The sequence below is a fragment of the Porites lutea genome, chromosome 1, assembly GCF_958299795.1.
Source record: "Porites lutea chromosome 1, jaPorLute2.1, whole genome shotgun sequence".
NCBI lineage: Eukaryota > Metazoa > Cnidaria > Anthozoa > Scleractinia > Poritidae > Porites > Porites lutea.
In genome coordinates, this window is record NC_133201.1 from 46091131 (window position 1) to 46107684 (window position 16554).

The window sequence follows — 16554 nt, forward strand, 5'->3', positions numbered from 1 at the left end:
TTGCTTATTTTTTTTTTTGCATCTGTTTCTATCTTTGGCCACTATGCCTTTAATACCGTTGTAGTTGTCCCTTATGTCTTGGTATGTGGTCTCTACCACAACATTGTCAGTTGAATGGATGGGTCCTTTGCGTAGTAGCTTAAATATTCGTGAACAGTGTCTTTTAGGGCTGGAAGCCTTAAAAAGACTGTGAAGGCTAGCGATGAGCAGTTTACATTTGCAATACCAATATTTTTTTCCAAAGAATCTATTTCCGCGATGTTGGTTTGAAAAACTATTTGATTCTTTATGTAAAACAAAACAAATCAATGTCAGCATCTTAAACAGTGTCGAGGTTTGACGGTCTCGGAGACACAGCTCTTTCAAGACTTCCCTTGAGTGCATCCCTCCCCCCCCCCCCCCCCCCCCCCCCGCCGAAGCAAGTTAGCTGCTTTTATTTGTGCCTTATTGCCTCTAGGTAAAGGTATGATTTACTTGCCGTAGAAAACGAATCTACAATAGCGCTAAACACGTTCTTCTAGCATTGTGATTTCGATGGCCTTAAACCTTCGACGACTACTTTTGTCGTTATCACTCCGTATGGAACCATGCATGATCATGCATGTTTTCCTTCCTAGACCCATTTTGCTTTCAGTTTATGTAAGTTAATAAATTCGTAAGCAGCAACGTCACAAAAGTTTTCCAGCGATATCTCGTTTAGGATATTCTGACTAATCCTAACAACGTTACACTCACAGACACGGTAACATTTTGAGGAAAAATCCACTGCCAATGTGGCGGTTTATCTGCTACTCTTTGAAGATAAAATTTTTTCCTTTCCTAAAAATTTGGCTAGCCACAATTCTATACAAAAAAAAGACGATAAAGTGGGGGAAAATTGCTAATATGGAAGAAAGGCAAAGGAAAAAAGAGAGTGATGGGGAAAGATCAAAATAGATTCGCAAATAAAGTCAAAATTTTGGCTTGTGCGCATGCGTGGAAAACAAAAAAAGCTGTTTAATTACGCGATTATACGGAAAATATGCCTTTGGTTGATGAAAAATTCATTTTTAGCCATTCTTTTAGCCATGCTAATTAGTCGAAAACCAGTCCAAGAAGAGGAATTGGTGAAAAATGCGGTTTTTTCAGCACAAAACTGGTTTGTAATGTGAAAGAAAAACTTATTGTGGATCGCCTTGTACTAGAAAAGCTGCAAACCACCGACCTCTACAGCCACTGGTGTCGAAATTTTACTGTTAGTGACAGCACTAGCCGAACCTTCCCTCTCATTTGATCCCTCAGGTATCGCACCACACAGTCTCTTCAAACAAATGCAAATCTCACTTAAAACGTTTACGAGGGTGTCGTCTGTCATCCCATTCTCTTGCCGCATTTTAATGCTTAATCGCTACGATGCTACAGGATTTCAACAGAAGCCAAACACAATCAACACGCTTCTCAAGGCATCACAACGCCAACAACAGAACAGGCAGGGTATTGTGGGATGTGTTATATGTATCAGTACTTCCGGTAAAAGTAAATAACGTTAACAACCGATTTAATACACTACGTCATCTTTATGTGTTTATCTCTTGCTTGAACTTGTAATCACTTTGCCTAGGTTAGAGAGTGCCTCGTCATTGAATATTCTCAGAAGCATGCAAATGTTATATATAAAGTGCAACGGTAATGAAGCCCGTCAAACTCCTTGTTACCTGTTTTTGCTAGCTTTTTTAGTCTTCACCCTGCAAGACCTGATTTTTTGTTTGTTTTTGTTTTTGATTTTTTTTTTCATTTTCGCTCTTTCGCCAGCTATCAAAACCAGTCGCCTCTAGCATGATTGACGAACAAAACATTACTACACCTTTCTCAATCTAAAATAGCCTTCTGACTTAATAATATCCCCGTGAGGCGTTCATATTGGCTGAAGTCTCCAAGGCCAATACAAAAGGTTCTTTTGAAATTGTGTAGTTGATTCATTTAAAGGCGACATAATTCAGCGGAAACCGACGAAGAGTTAAGTGAGCGTAAAGCAAAAGCGATGTCACCAAATAATTTCGGGTACAGTCACGGTAACTTAGGTTAGATCTCTGATCATGGCATTTATTAAGTCCCCTGAGATGCTTTAACTAATACGGAAGTTTGATGATACATCAGAACTCCACTGGACATTTTAAGTGCTATTAAACCTCACGTGAACAAGCTTCGTTCGGATTGGCGGACGGCACTCGAATGAGGCTTATACCTCTGATCTGGATCACCGATGCAAATATTTCTCAACCATTGTTTGCGGCAAATGGAGAAGAAACGAATTATTTAACAAAAAATAATTCACGAAAATTTCCGAACGTCTGTAATTGACAGTTCTGATACTTCTCAAACTTCATGAGTCGTAACTGAGTGATTGATAACTGCTAGGCTATCTATTTGAAGCACTCACATTCTATTTTTAATATCTCACTACAACTTACTATAATTCTACTAAGTATACACACTCAGTGATCTTGGTGAATTAAGCAATCTGATTGGTTCGCTATCTCGGACTATTTATCAATTATTCGCCGAAGGCGAAGTTAATATTGTTGAATAATCCCCGAGACGAAGTCGAGGGGATTATTCAACAATATTAACTGAGCCGAAGGTGAATAATTGTTTTAGTATATTCACACGAAGTGATCTCAACAGAATCAGAAAGGAAACCATTAAAAAACGATTAGTTTGATTGACGGGTGAAAATTCATGCGTGAGCACGAAGCCGTAAACAGTGGAAGCGCAAAAGTTAGATCTTTACAGTATCTTCAAACATGGCAAATGATAGTTTTAATCCTTTTGTATCGAGTTTTGTAAGCTTCAGCATCAACGGTTTAAAAGAAAACGCCGAAAATTTAAATTACTACCCAATTCTGAGAAGAAAAGTATCTAGAGCTTTATTTGTTTCTGTCAACTCACCGTGAATGAGAAAGTTTTCTTAAGTTCTTTGCCTTGTTAACTTGCTGGCACGTACAATTTTCGAAAATATTTGCCTTCCTCTCTTCTCCATAAATTAACTTCTATTTATAGGCAAAATTGGTCTTGCGAGAAAATCCCGCAATCACAAAACAGTGACAAAGCGACCTCGTTTTCCTCTGTAGTGGTAAACATAGCTTCGACCGTACAAAAAGTCAGCTAAAGTAAACCACTTCACAATAAATCACGCTGTTTAAACACCATGAAGTCTTTTCTTGCCTTCAAAGTCATCAGCACTTGGATATTCGTGTATTTTCAAAAAGGTTTTACTTTGAAACTTTGGCAAAACACCCAGTTCACGACAGCGATTTTGCTCGGCCTTATATTCACCGCCTAGCGCGGTGAATATAACGTCATAGTCCGAGATAGCTAACCAATCAGATTGCTTGAATTACCAAGATCACTGAGTGTGTATATACTAATCAACAATATTCACCTCCTCTGATTTTGGTTAATAGTGGCTTTAGTAGTTCAGACATTATATTCACCTCGATTTCAAAAAATAATTGTTTAAATAAAGCATATACACGCTTTATATTGTCACAAATATGCAAAAAGGCTTTGCATTTATAGAGCGATTTTCGTATGTCCTTGAAACATGGTTTCGGTAAGTGTTCGTTATTTGTTTTATCAGCCAATGGTTGAAAAGAAAAAAACATGGACTCTTCGTTTTCCCGCCAAAAAAACCCTAATATGGAGAAAGCATTGTTCGATTGACCAATCGTGTTGTAGTATGACGTCAAAGCAATTTCTAGAAAGTTCTTCGGGCATGAAGTTTTTTCAGCCGAGCGTTCGCTTAACCAACCAAAAGCCAGGTGCGTTTGTATCCGTTCGGTAAACCAATAAAATCGCTCTATTTCCGTTCTTTTGTTGTTTCTGTTTTGTTCGCGCGTTTTCATTTCAAGGTCATACGAAAATCGCTCTAATTAATGATTGTTGGAAAAGTGAACAACTGCATATTATCGTAAACGTCAAATCATGCAGCAAGCGAATTGTGCTCTCACCAGGAGATTCGTTATGAAACGTTACGTAACAGTAAGGTTTCTAATCGTGTTTCTTACAGTAGTTTTTATGGTTTTAACAGGGATAGCAGGTGAGAGACTGTATATATGCGAGGACGACTTGTCAAGGGCGTGTACGATTAATCGTATTCCGAAATGACTCTTGAAATCCTTAATTTTGGCGTTCATTGCTTTGCAAGAACTAGAAATCTGCTTGAAATAAGATATCCCGATAAAAGAGATTTGCAAAAAAACATTGCGTGTTCCCTGATTCCAGGATACGATCAATCGAACGAACCTTAAAGAAATGCTCAGTAACTGATAATTTAATGTAAGTATTTGCATAAAGATAATATCATTAATGACTTTTTACGCCTTTCTTCATATGTAGTTGGTACCAGCCAACGCGGTGCCTACCTGCAATTGTGACCCAGCATTTCAGTCGGCGGCTCCGAAACTGTGGAACAGTCTTCCGGAGATCAACATTCAAAGCCTTAGACCTTTTAAAAGAGCTCTTAAAACGTACTTTTTTGAGATACATTTTTAATTGACTTATTTTTTTTTATTTGTTTGATTTTTAACTATGATTATTATTTTCAATGTAGTTTTGAATCGACTTATTTTTATCTTATCCCTGTTGTAATGCGCATAATGAAAGTATTTCTACTGAATATGCGCAATATAAGTTTCATATTTATTATTATTATTATTATTATTATTATTATTATTATTATTATTATAAGGCTAGTTAGAAAACAAAACCTCTGAGAAAGTAATATACTTTGTTAAGTGGTCTTCGAGCTTCAATATCAGTTTTCGCGCTTCTGAAACCGTTGATATCAGATGCAGTGCGAAAGGAGCGTCTTGTTAGAGTAGAGTCATTAAGCTTCCTTGAAATATTGCGCCTTCTATTTCAAAGTCAATTTCTTGGGCTTCCAAATCATACTCAATCATGACTGGTTGAATGATTATAGAGATTTACAGTGACGTTTACGACAAACTTCAGATTCAAGTTTAGCGTCCAGCTAAAAACAGTCCGATAATTTTTATAGGCAAAGCTAACGTGAAAAAACTAGTTTGGGGGTAGAAACTTGGTCATAAAGTACAAATTCACGTTGCCTTTTACCGTTTGCCGTAATACGTGACTTGAAATTTCTTTATTGATTGATAGTTTTAAACGCACTTCACTCCGTCCGGTTTCATCGTAATTTTTGTGCGTTAATTTTCGCCATGCACACGAAGGAATGGCATACCGTAAAATTCCGAAAATAAGCCCCGGGGCTTATATTTTTCGAAGGCCTTTTTTGAGGAACTAATTTTTGGAGGGACCTATCTACGGAGGGAAATTTGCCTTTTTAAAATCGATTGGGCTAGCCTTATAGTTGGAAGTAAATTTACCGTTTTTGCTTTGGTTTACTTTGTCTTTGAGGGCAATTTTCAAAGTACAAGCCCCTGGAGGGCTTATACTCGGAGGGGCGATTTAACGGAGGGTTTTTTGCGTTACTGGTTTGGGGGGTTTATATTTGGAGGGGCTTATACATGGAGGTTTTTTTACGGAATTTTACGGTATTTACTTATTGGGTTGGGGAACCATAGCACAAGACCAAGGGCAAGACCAAGTGGGATGGTAGCGCCGTACGTTTGATCATTTACGGGAAATATCTTGGGCAGTTCTTTTTAATTTTGAAGTACTTTACCGCTTGTTTGTGATAAGTAAAATTACATGATTGAAATAAGAAATCTAAATTTTAAATTTTCGGTTTGGCACACAATGAGAGGTAAAAGGATGCTGAAGAATTCAGGTAACAATTAACTTTTCAGTGTTCTTGTCCGTTTTATCTTCCCAGGTGTCAATAACCCTATCAAATTGTCTTTCCCTGCCTAGCCTATTTTTCAGAGATTGTAGCTATTTCTTGTATGACATCAACAGACAGACAGCACCAGTTAGTATACTCAATCAGTTCGTTAAAACAAGTCAGATTCATAACTACAGAACAAGATCTGTCTCTAGCGACTCGTTTTATGTTAAGTTCTCTAGAACCGATAAAACGTATGCCTTTTTCACGAGAATCGGTGCCCAAATTTGGAGCTCTATTCCTTATACGATTAAAATACTTAAACGTTCGTCCTTTCGTAAAAAAAATAAAGGAATTATTACTAAATTTCTTGCGGTCAGAAGATGATTATGTCGAAGTCTCCCGTCTTATTAAGTGATTTAATACTTTAGGTTAGCCTCTCTTAGTAATCGTTATGTACTTGCCTTGTTTTATGTTAGTTTAAAGTCTATTTATTGTATAGTAGTGTCTTCACTGTTATTTAGTCCATCTATATATAAATCTTGTTTTGTAATATGTCTTCAGCTCCCCCCACCCCCCCCCCCCCCCCCCTTCGATTAGTTTATTAGCTATTTGCGGGTGGGAAAGTAACATAATTAGTTATTTTCCAATTTTCAATGAAATTTGTTGTTTGTTGTTGTTGTTGTTGTAATGGGATCATCTTTCGGAATCAAGACAACAATTAATAATTTTTAATTTTCCCTTTTTATTTCCGTTCCCCTTTAAACGTCTGCCACGCGCACGTGCGCAGGCTGTAAAGAATTAAGGTATCAACTTAATCTCTCAGGTGTCCAAGGTGACGTTTTTCAGAATCAAAACCACAACGAATGGTATAAAGCTGGCGTGAAGCTTGTCGAGGACAACATGAAATTAAAACCAAAGACCAACACCGCTAAGAGCGCTATTTTGTTCCTCGGTGATGGAATGGGTATCACTACCATCACCGCGACCCGAATCCTGGACGGACAACAGAAGGGAAACACGGGAGAGGAGAATGTTCTGAGCTGGGAAGTGTTTCCGTGGTCAGCTCTCGCTAAAACGTACACAGTTGATCAACAGGGCACAGATTCTGCCAGCTCCGCGACAGCATTCCTGACAGGAATAAAAACCAACGACGGTAAGTTTAAAACTTAACCGGGATCCTCAAACTTATATTGGCACCCAAATGCGAAGCATCTCAAACGCTGGATATTTTTAAGTTGAGGAGACCCATTCCTTAATTCACAAGACTGCTGTGAACAAGGTTAAAACCGCAGCGCGAATGTTACGCTCATTGTAGCAAGAGATATTGCAGGACGTAGTTGCTTCAAAAGAAACATGTACAAGTAGTGAGCAATATTTAATGCAATTGAGAGACCCATCATGGCCTCTTGACGCAGTATCACCTTTCAATCAAGTGTTCGAGAATTTGAGGCTAAAATTAAAATCTTCGTATTCGCACCAAAATTTTTATTACCTCCATATTCTGAAATATTTCCTTAGGCGTCATTGCTGTAGATTCAACAGCTACGCGATTTCAATGCTCTTCATTGACCGAACAGAGCAAAGCTGTCTCCATTCTCACGCTTGCGGAGAAGGCTGGAATGTCAACGGGAATCGTCACCACCACGCGAGTCACACACGCAACTCCCGCGTGTTCATATGCTCACTCAGCAAACCGTGGCTGGGAAAGTGACGCCAATATTAATAAGAGTGTTGGCGATGATGGTTCCAAGTGCAAGGACATAGGTAGGAGTGTTTATTTTTTTTTACTATTATTATTATCATTTTTTATTTGCCACATAATAATAGAAATTACAAGTAATATAAAAAAAGTAGAAAAAAGAAGTGACGAGGAGACCTAACAGAAACTATGGGAACTTATGAGGGGTCAGGCCACCTCGAACTACGGGCTAGAGCTGTTTAACATCAGTTGAAGAAAAGGTGGCGAAAAGACGAAGTTGGAAAGATCTATGATCGGTTTTCATATTTACTTAATAATTTAATCTTTAGTATTTTCGTTAAAGAGGAAAGGGATTGAGAGTTGATGACCTCGTCGTCAAGTGAACCAAACAACGTAGGTCCTTAAAAAAGGGCGAGAACTTCTTAGTGTTTGTTCGACAATACGGTAGACGGAAGGCCCGGGAATTCCCTGTATTGTAAGAAAGGAATTGATTGCTTTGGGAGAAATTGTTATTAAACTGCCTTGGAGGTAAGAATGAATTTTTGCAAGAAAACATAAATTGGCCCAGTTGAAGCAAATGGATATCATTAAATTTTAGTATACCGAGGTGCTTAAAGATGGGGTCTGTATGAGCATTGAAATGTGATTTATGCAGATTTATTAATAATTCTAATAATGCGTTTTAAGCATGTTCATTGTAAATAGAGGCATTTTCTAACTATTACCGGGCCTAGCCCTTTGAAGTGAAACGGAGTACGAGCAAGGTCAACCCCTTTCCTGTCTGTACTTGTAAGTGTGACTGCCAGATTTCAATTATAGTAAACTACGCAATATTAGATCAAAGAGAGTTTTTTTTTTGAGAAATTTGTTGTTGAACGTTTTACTGTTTAATACATACAGCTACAAAATGAACTGATAAACATGAGGCCATCGAGTACCACCAGTTAGTAGAGGACTGTGTAAGAGTGGTAACGATTTAAAAGTGTGCCCATGCCAGTTATAATTTTATTGTGTTTTTTATTTTCCCAGCCTGAAGCCAGGTACTTGTATAAAACTGCGATTCGTACAGAATGTTCGCATTGATTGGAATTGATTTAATTTAACTGTTTTCATTTGATTTTGAATTGACTGCTTTGATTTGTCTGTTAGCAGTTTACTTTATTTTGTAATTACAGCCTTACAACTTGTTGAGTATCCCTATGGAGATGGCATCGAGGTTGTATTCGCTGGCGGCCGCAGGAAACTCATGCATAAGAATCAGACAGATCCCGAATACCCGGATAAAAAAGGAGAGAGACTGGATGGCAGAGACCTGATTAAAGAGTGAGTCAATAAACACCAGAACTCGAAATACGTCTGGAACAAAACTGAGTTTGAGAAGATTAATGTGGAGGAAGTCGATCACGTGATAGGTACGAAACATTTTATGAGAAATAAAGGGGGGGGGAGGAAGTAATCAAGGGATGCACAACGTGCTAATAGCAATCTGGTGCCCCATCCTTAACCTACAGATATACATGCTCACAGTTACCGGGCCTTTAGAAAGTAGTATGGCAGGCTTGATCTTGCTTATTATGACAGAAATCAAAGTGCTTTTCATCTGTAAATAAAATCTAATTAGAACAGAAGGACATAACTTATGTTTGAGAAACATGCAGTGAAAAGAGATATTAAAATACTAAAGTGTGGGAGAGCACGTTGTTCCTTGCGAATGGTAATGAAGTTGTCACATAATAAGAACAAGCTTCTTGTTTTAGAAATTTGCCGTGTGTTTTTGTTCGAACTACAAAGGAGCTCAAGTGTGTAATTAATGAGATGCCAATAGATCTGGACTAACAAGCATGCAGCTGTATAATAATTGGATTAAAAAGAAATTCCTCTGACAACCAAATTGGTCTTGGCCTACGGCCTCTTCCAATTCAGTTTGGCTGTCCTCGGAATTCATCCAAATTGGATATTAACAGAGCTCCGTCGCGCTCGAGCGAAGCGCGCAAGAGCAGAGCCCCATTGCTAAGAAAATTTGGTAATTTGTCCATCCGATAAATTTTGGTTGCGACGTCAGCGTACGTACGCTCGCCCGTACAGTCAGGAGTCAGCCCATCTGGGGCAGGACTACGTTATATTTTCTTAGCGGGAAATCGTGCGATGCATTTATGCAACCCGCGTTTTTCTGGGTGGGAAATCGAGCAAGAAATCGCGTGGCCATTATCGTCGCGTTTACAAACTTGTTTATCTTGATGTGAGGTTTTGGCTTGCTTTTTGCCTGGTCAAGCTTTTGGTTACACTCCAGGAACAACCTAGTCTCCTGTATTCACATAATCTTTGCATTTGTTACCTGTCCTTTATTGAAGGGACACCTATTCAGGGGATGATTGTCTTGGTCCCACGGGTGTCCGCTGAATGGAAGTTCCACTGTACTAATTCGGCTCCCTTAAACCAGGGCCAGTACAGTCCATGCTAATTACCCTAGGTCTGATTCGGACCCAAGACCTGAAAACGGGTACTATTTTTGCTCAAATCGCTCCAGGAGGGGCTGAATCAGATTCTGACCAGATCTTTTTAATTTTGAGTGTATGTGATCCTCTGGATCTAGTCTGCTTCGCAGAAATAACCTACCCCGCATATTGGTATCATAACCAATCTATGGCATATGTGTATGTGCTTAAATTTTGACTGCGAAGAAGGCTATTGTAATTAGCTAGGCTTTTAAACTTTTTAAAGATAGGACGAGTCCGATCTGCTGAAGAGTTATTTTCATTTAATTCGTCGCCTTCTTCTTTTGAAATGAGAGAAAGGAATAAGTGATTAGGATGTTCTAAGCGAAAGCTTCAACTAACTGTCCTGTTCCCTATTATCAAGGACTTTTTGAACACTCTCACTTGAAGTATGAAGTTGAGCGAGCTGCTGACAAGGCCGGTGAACCGTCCATTGCAGAAATGACGGAGAAAGCCATTCAAATACTTCAGAAGAACCCTAAAGGCTTCTTCCTGTTAGTTGAAGGTTGGTTTCGCATTTTATTATCAACAACTGTTTTTATGACATTTTTGTGATAACCATTACAAGAGTCAATGAATTATAGACCTTCAGTATAATAAAAGAACTTTAACGAACTATATCTAAATATGGTCGTTTACTCAAAAGAGATAAATGTGTTAATTTTAGTAACAGAGTGATGCAGCATTGCTCCACAGGATATTTGGTATTATTAGAAGCCTGAATGATCTTACTTTTTGGTAAAATAAGACCGTTTCGTCTCCCACAAATGCTCTTTCTTTAAAAAGACGCGTTTCTCGTGTTCTGTTTTAAGGGGGTCGCATTGATCACGGACATCACGATGGCAAGGCTGTCAAAGCTCTTAATGACGCGGTTGCGATGAATAAAGCGGTTGCTAAGGCCTTGGAAATTGTTAACAAAGGTAAATCATTGCCCATTGTTTTTTATCAAGTGCATGCCATCTGTATTTTTGTTTTCCATTAGGTGATAACGATTTCAAACTCATTTATTATAACTGGCAGTTTGCCTTTGATACTTCGCCATTTATCAAAAAGAAGCCGATCATAAACAGTCTTTATTTTTTAAGACTGTTATCAGGCCTGTTAATAGGAGTTTCATAGCGCTCAAAAGAATTTGTGAGGAAGGGATGACACCATTTTCTCTTCATTTTACCGTTCTGTTTACCATTTCTCTTAATCCCCACATTATACCAGCATAAAAGCTGTCCCTTATTGTCCTCAAAAGAAAGTCCTTAACATCTGGGTTTCTCTTCACTAAATCGTTATTGATCGAAGAGACAGACCAGTTTCATAAATACAGGAGCTGAGTTAGCTGTAAAGACCATTGTTTTACTTGTGACATGTCATTCCTCATTACACATTTCTACGATCAAAAACGCCCCTCTCAGTGGCGGATCCAGACCTTCCGGTAAGGGGCGCGGGGGGGGGGGTCATCCAGACTAAGAGATAAGGGGGCGCCCGGTCTTATTTTGGTCTAAAAATAAGGGGGGGCGCTTCCCCCGGCCCCTCCCCTGGATCCGCCCCTGCCTCTTACTCTTCGATTGAACTCCCTTCCCCCATCTCCAAGACCGCGGTGCCTGAGTTTATTATGCGACCTAGCTTCTCATCCCGGACGCCTGAATATTGAGAGAACTATTTTCTTACTGACTGCTCCAGAAATAATTAAGAAATCATGCAACTTTCAAATCTGTCATGGTTTTTTTTTTACATAACTGAATACCGTCTATCTCCCTTTGGTGTTGAGAGTAATAATGCATGTTTCTTTCCATTGTGTGATTGAGTGAAAAAGGTACCATATTTCTATGCAAATACTGTGCAATGCACTGCACTTTTGAAATGTGCATTTGTTAATCTTATTAACTATTACCTGAATCTTCAGACGAAACACTGATAACAGTAACAGCCGACCACTCTCACGTCTTTACCATTGGTGGATACCCCAAACGTGAGAACCCTATGTTTGGTATACTAAAAGAGGTAGACAATACTTTAACTGTGGACACAGAGAACAGAACATACACCACCCTTGGGTATGCAGACGGACCAGGTGGACTGAACGGATCTCGTCAAGACCTGCGCAATATAGACACCGCTGACAAGGACTTTCTTCAGCAGGCTACAGTTCTCCTTGCGGAAAGCGAGAGTCATAGATCGGAAGATGTTGGTGAGAATTGGACCAAATATTTGCTTCTAAAATCTCTCTTGATCATGACTTCGTGCAGTGCTTTTTTTTTTCTACACACATGTGAACGTCTCATGATAGTTCATTCTAGTCTCGCGCAAAAAAAATCTGTAAGGATATTTTGATAATTTATCTAAGATGAATATCTCGGCCAAATTTTTACTCTTTATAAAGGCAACAGAGGAACAGCACTCGTTTGCTTTTCTACTTCAGGTCCTTTTTACAGGATAAGGCTTCCTGAAGGTTTTTTTTTTTCTATCAGGCGGATTCAAAAATCAACTCCACCCGCCTGTAAACCATACTGATCAATAAACGATTACTTATTAGTCTATAAATCAACCTAAAATATGTTTTCGGCGGTGTCCTGTACTCATATTGGACTATTTTTTTGCAGGCGTGTTCGCGGACGGACCTGGGGCCTACCTATTCCATGGTGTAGTGGAACAGCAGTACGTATTTCACGTGATGGATTACGCCTTGTGTCTCAGCGAGAGCAAGCAGAAATCATGTGAGAAACACGTAACCAGGGGAGGGAAGCCTAAAACCAAAAGTGGAGCGTTGCCTTTGTCTGTTCCCTCGCTCTTTTCTTTACTACTGATTGCAATACTGTTCGTTTAGCTCCTGAAGCAGAATTTTTTGACCAACCGCCATTGATTAACATTGCGTTAAAATAATTGATGCCAGTAAAAAAACATAGACTATAACCGCACAATTAATTCCTAGCAATATACTATACGCGACTAAATACCTGTTGTTTTGTTTTGTATTGTTATTTATATTCTTTTTGACCTCGATTTTTTAATCTGTTTTGCAAAACTATAGCGGAATAAGCGTTCCCCGTTCTTATTGCTTGCTGCCTTTTTTACCTTACGGTATTGAGTAGATTTCAGTCCCTTGCTATTCATGGACAAACATGATAAAATCGTCCCAGCCTTATTTCGAGGCAGTCCAATTTTCTAGTTCTGTTTTAGAACCACGTCCTGAAATGGGTGAGCGTGTGCTAGTTTTCTCCCTTGGGCAGTCCATTGCGGGCGGCATTTCCTTCCACTTTGTACGAAAAGAAAACAATCTCGTTCCCAGAGGCCGCGATCCCTTCTTACAGCAACGGGAATTACTCGTCCGTTACCCCATCCGCGGTACAAAAGTGTCGGCCGCTCTGGGGTCGAGATTGGCGAGAGAAACGAAACACTATGGCCGCGCTCAGCTTTTTTTGTGCAAGTTCGCGTTTGTCTGATTCTATACAGTGTAAAAATCCTTATTTTTAAATTATAGAGTCGGATAAAAGTGAATGTTATATCTAAACATGGCAACTGTACACGACCCCACAAGCTTTGAGCTTTAAACCATATCGTGTTTAAATAAAGGATATGTACCGTATTTATTCGAATAAGCGACCAACCTCGAATTAGCGCCCACCTCGAATAAGCGCCCATCCTAAAGGCAGAAAAAGTTAATAAGCGCCCAGCCTCGAATAAGCGCCCACCCCACACCACCTCCCTCCCACCCAAACTCAAACTCAAATAAGCGACCACCACCACCCCACCCCCCCCCCCCCAATATTGAATAAGTACTAATAAGAGACTTCCCCGAAGACGGAGGTTTCTTCAAAGTATTTTAGAGGAACCTTGCCTTGTTACATCTTCGAGTTTTGTTGTTACCATTTATTGTTTTGTTGCAAAATAAGCATACAACACTTGCTGAAAATGCTTAAAATTCAATAACTGCCCAGCCTTGAATAAGCGCCCACCTCAAATAAGCGCCCACTCTCAAGGTCCAAAAATTTAATAAGCGCCCAGGGCGCAAACAACTCAAACAACAATAACAATTCGAAACAATAGCAATGATTTCTACGCTCAATGCGTAAGTTTTAAAAGAATTACTTACATGTGCACTGCGATCGATCATGATGAGGATACTGGAAGCAACAACAACAACAACGAGCTTTATTTGCATGACCATACAAACACATACAGTATTGCAAAAGCTATGTTTAGGAATCAACAACACAGGGCAATTACGTTACTTTGAAAATAATTTGTCACGAACATCAAAACTGAAGCTGAATGAATTTCTGCTAAGTCTGCTAAGTACTAGTACAACTACTAAACCAAAATAACTAGAATACTACCACAGTTACCCACACTTTTTCTTCTTGGCTACATTTGGTCGTTTGGACCGTATTTTTGTAGCGTCATTACAAGAGCGAAAGTGAAAACTGAAACCTTTAAGTCGATTCGCTCGACCATGTCGACAGTCTCCTGCAAACAATTTGGTCTATGCCACTTCGCTTTTTCTCTTGATGTTGAAAAGTAAGTCTAGAAAGTTACGTTCCAATTAAGTTCCCAAACGTTTTACTGAACGGGAAAACGTAAAAATAAGGTTTCAATAGTCCATTTTCGAGTTCGCTATGACCGCTGAATTAAAGAAGTGAAGACGCATTTTTTACAGCCTTAACCTCAATCTGAAGTAATATATTCACAAATTCCAACGAGAAAAAGATCTGTTTATTACTCTGTCTATTGTGAGTATTCAAATTTCAAACACATACTTGCCAGAATTTCTGAATATTTTACTTTACGTCGAGGCTAACCCTGTATGAATGAGTCGTTAATGTTTATATTCAGCGGTAATTTTTAATTCGAAACTGGACTATTGGACGCGCGTAATTTTTTTTGTCTCCTCTACAAGCGACTGTAAGCAAAGGTCGGTAGATGCTCGCAGTAACGGATCCAGACCTTCAGATCAGTGGGGGGGGGGGTTGAAAAAATTTTTTCTTTCGGGCCTCAGTTTGGTCTAAAAATAAGACGGGTGGGGTCGGGCCCCCCGGGCCCCTCCCCTGGATCCGCCACTGCAACGTATGAGTAACCCTAGTTCTAGGCCATTTGCACTAAGAGTTCATGTGACATCGTTTTTTATGAAAATGAAATTTATTTGATTTTGTCTTCAAAAAACGATTGGTGGGTCATATCTTAAACAGAATAATAGTGATTTGGTTTTCAAACCCGCACCATTTTCTTAAAATGAGTAAGATCGTAGATGGTCACGTGACCAAAATGTGATTTTTAAAATTATGAATTACCTCTTTCTGAACACAAATTTTGCACTTAAACTTCGAGGAAAATATTGAAAAGATGATGTGGTAACGTTTACAGCACATCTGAGCGTCACTATCAAACGTCTACCAAGATATAAGCAAACAGTAGTTTTGGCTGCCATGTTGGAGGGCAAGAGTTTGCTCTCCAACATGACGGCCAATACAAATCATACTACTTTGTTGAAAAATCAAAGTGCCATAAAATATTTCCCTTAAAAGCATTCCATCTCAAATTTCGGCTGTAAGATAATTTTTATGAGCTCTGTCGATTTTTGGCATCGGCAAGATTCCAACTCATTGTTTAGAGGAAGCGTTGATCACGTGACCTCTTAGTGCAAGTGGCCTATCTGGTTTAGTCTGTATACGAAACTAGAGCGCCGAAATCCTTGTTTTAAGCCCCAACCTGTCTACAAGGATTTGAGTACGCGCCATGATTGGACTGTTAAAATAACCATTGACAATTTGCCAATAGAAATTCGAAACGCATTTTCGATAATTCGTTGAGTCCGTTGGGGGTCGATATTTATTTTAAGGCCTTTTAAAGTTAAAACCGTAAAAAAGAGGGGAATTCCAGCGCGTATTGCTTTTTTACAGCAATATTTCGGCTGGCCATATCAGCCTTTTTCATGTTACAAAGGAGAGAATACTACAAAATGTTATAAAAAAGGGAGTAAACTGGTAGGAGCCCCCTTAACTTGTCCTCAAATGGTACCACAAGGAGCTGAGTGAAACTTAAGCTTGCGGAGCGCTTTTTCCAATTTACACTTTATAAATGCCTTTTAATGGTTATTAAAAGAGATTTGACCCCTGAAAATTCATTTTCAGGCTGTCGGCCTAAGGTTTCAGAAATTCTCTGTACGTTTTCGTGTTTAAAAAAGGTTCCTTTTTTGTGTTTATCATTATCTTCGAGTCTTGATCGAGAGGCGGCTCGAAAGTGCCTTGTAATTCAGATGCTCTGATACATTAGTGTCTTTTTCAACGCCATTTAACTTTTGGATGGCTTCTTAACAATGTACTAGAAATCTGCCAAAATACGTTAGGTGCAACATGAAAAATATTGCCAATAAAGATTTTCAATTTTCACTTCAGGAAACCGAATTTCAGAAAAATCACAAATTTAGACAAATTAGATCTGATAATTGTGGGGGTTTTTTTCTTACTCCTACAATATCACAAATGTATTTTGGGTAGTTTTGTTTTTAAAAACGCCGACTAAATGTGTGAGGCTGCGTGCAAACGGATGCAACAACTCCCAACAATGTTGGGACCTGCAGTGCTTCG

General features: G+C 39.1%; 1 pseudogene; it reads left to right on the plus strand.

Annotated features, from left to right (window-relative positions):
* The first annotated feature begins 1376 nt into the window (after nucleotides 1–1376).
* On the plus strand, nucleotides 1377–13026 carry LOC140930789 (alkaline phosphatase-like; annotated as a pseudogene).
* The last annotated feature ends 3528 nt before the right edge of the window (nucleotides 13027–16554 follow it).